This window comes from Jatropha curcas, chromosome 6 (assembly GCF_041381405.1).
Source record: "Jatropha curcas cultivar XTBG-Jc1 chromosome 6, XTBG_Jcur_1.0, whole genome shotgun sequence".
Lineage (NCBI taxonomy): Eukaryota > Viridiplantae > Streptophyta > Magnoliopsida > Malpighiales > Euphorbiaceae > Jatropha > Jatropha curcas.
In genome coordinates, this window is record NC_143156.1 from 8371515 (window position 1) to 8374427 (window position 2913).

The 2913-nt window shown below is 28.3% G+C and overlaps 1 long non-coding RNA gene across 1 annotated transcript; it reads right to left on the minus strand.

Moving 5' to 3' along the window:
• Positions 1-670: 670 nt before the first annotated feature.
• Positions 671-2450, minus strand: LOC149495496 (uncharacterized). Its single transcript, XR_016321295.1, has 2 exons — positions 1482-2450; positions 671-1174 (listed from the first exon to the last, which is right to left on the minus strand). It is a non-coding gene; the product is annotated as an uncharacterized LOC149495496 (long non-coding RNA).
• Between the last annotated feature and the right edge of the window lie 463 nt (positions 2451-2913).

Here is a 2913-nt window from a genome sequence, read left to right on the forward strand (position 1 = left end):
CGAAAATATATTTAAAAAATATATTTAAAAAGTGTCAAAAATTAGTGTAATTACATAAACAAGTATATTACATATCGTCAAATTTTTTTTAATGAAAATAGTATAAATGACAACAAAATAATAGAGATTTTTTTAGTATACATAATGACTTTCAATAGGAAAGAAATAATTTCCTAAAATTTATATATTAGAAATTACCATGAAAATAATTATTAATATTTAAAATTTTAAATATGTTATTGTAATTTTAAAATTCAATCAATTCAATTTCATATTATTTTCTAAAAAACTATTAAAATAGAATCATGAATTATAATATTAAATTTATTTCTTTGAATAAATTAAATATCATGTGATTATTCAATGAATTCTAAAATTTTTTTGAGTTGTTAAGCTTTAATAAAATAACCAATAATAAATAATTAAAATATAAATTTGTAATACTATTGTATATTTTAATATTAACGTGAATTTTATATATTAGAATGAAATTAAATTCAAAACTAAAATTTAAAAAAGAATGTAAAATTAAAATTAATGATATAAGTCATTCAAAGGTAAGAAAAAAAATAATTTATGAAAATTGTGGGATCTTGTGTGCTTATTCATGTACATATATTTAAACTAAATTTATATATAAGAATTAATTTAAAAAAACTAAACTAAAAAATAAAAAACTGCGTCTACCGCAGTACCAATGAAAGAATCAACAAGTATCTTACCATTACACTAGAGAATTCATCATGTAGAATACCCGCATTAGAAAAGTTTTATCAAAGTATCTTACCACTACGCTAGGGACTTCATAATGTAGAATAGCCACATTAGAAAAGTTTTATCAAAGAGACCGCCCCCCAAGACCCCCCTGGCTTCGTAACTGGTTGGATTGTCTCATGGTCAATCGGAGAAGAGATGATTGGTGTATCTTCACTAACCTTACAAGTTCTCTGCATGTTTGATTTATTTGTTGGTTTTCGATGACATTCGGTGACGATATGTCCTTTTTTTTGCATTAGTTACAAAAATTTCTCTTTCTACAATGTGCGACAACATGACTGAATTCCTTGCACTCATGGCATTGAACTTTGAATTTGGATTAATCAACCAAAGTGATTATAGCTGGATCAAATATTGACGAACCATCAAGAGACTTTTGTGTTTGAAGTCTAGTCTCCTGCGTAGAAGATCAGAGAGAACTATATCAAGATCTGGCAACGTTTTATATTCAAAAGATTTGCCCGAATAGCTTCATATTCTGGACGGAGTTTCATAAGGAACTGAACAACTCGAACTGTATTTCTTTCTTTTTCTATAGCTATCATCGCATCAAAAGACAATGAAATACTAGAAGTCATGTCTTGTTCTAACCATAAAGATAGATTACCAGAATAAAAAGTATTGATGTTTCTATCATCTTGATTATATTCTGCAATTTCACGCTCTAACTCATAAACTTGAGCATAGTTGGATTGAGTATATACCTTACGAAGGTGTTCCACATTGCCGAAGCTGTTTGAAAGGAGCACAAACCTAAGGCAATTTCTTTGGTGACTGAGTTTAAAAGCCAAGATATAATTCTAGCATTATCAATTATCCATTTTGGCTTTTCCTTATCATCTGTTGATTCCTTTTTTGTGCCATCAAGAATATCCAAGAGCTCTTTTCCATTTACATACATTCTAAACTGAAACTCCCACAGAGAATAATTTTTGCCATAAAATTTGATGGAGAAGAGATCATGCTGTTTAGTAGCCATGGTAAATTTTCAGAATGATTGAATAAAGAAAACCTGAATTTTCTTTGCTGAATCGAAATGTATGTATGGTTTTAATTCAGAGGAAAAGAAAAAAATTTATGGCTCTGATACCATGATAATCAAAGAAAGTGAGAAGGAAAATAATAGGAATTGAAGAATTATATCTTTGTTGATAATCTTGCAGCTACAATGAAGGGATTTATACACTGTACAAACATTATAACTGCATTATAATCAGCCTAAAATCATGATAAGTCAATAATGTGAATATGCTAATCTGCTGCCATATCTATGTGAATAATATCTCTGTTAACTCATAGCACTGGCTCTTGCTCTAGTGGTTCTGATTCTCCATGTTTAAGGAGTTGTATTGTCAAGCGTCTTAGGACTCTATGCTGGTCAGGAGGTTGATTAAGCTTAAACTCGTCTACCATGCCTCATGGCAAAAAATCGAGACCTATAATCAATTGATGGAATCCCTTCAAAATTAGCATTATCTTTGAGTTTTGGTTTTAGATCTTTGAAAACGCTTGGCTTTGATTTGAAATTTGGATGTTTGTATATTGTTGCAGTTTGAGAGATATGGAAAGAGTCGTAGAGATAGGATGGGAGAGATGGAGAGACAAGAAGATGGGGATATGGAAGCATATACAATAAGGGTCTTTTTGTCTTTTCATTGATATTTAACTGTCAAAACTACTATTTTCTTTACAGAATGACCACATAATTTGTGAAACTAAACTTTAGGGATGTAGAACATGGTTTACCGAAATAAAGGAACTAAATAGTAAATTTAGTCGATCTTCAGGGACTAAAAAGTACTTTACCCTATTGTAATCAATGGTCTCAATCAGTTTATTACATTGACGGAAACAAAAGCCTTTTAAAAGCGAATTTTCACATCTTTTTAGGAAATACTTTTGAAAAAAAAAAATACCATTTGAGTTTTTTTTACACAATTTTGGAAATTAATTTGCCTTGAATTGGAAGTATAAAATTAATTTTAAATAATGTTATAATATTTGAATTATGTGTTATATATTATATAAAATTAAAATTTGTAAGAGAAATAATTTTTGTATTCATACCAATCATGAAAATATCAAATAAATTTCACAAATTTCTGAAATTCATTTATATAAAAAAAGTTATTAGAA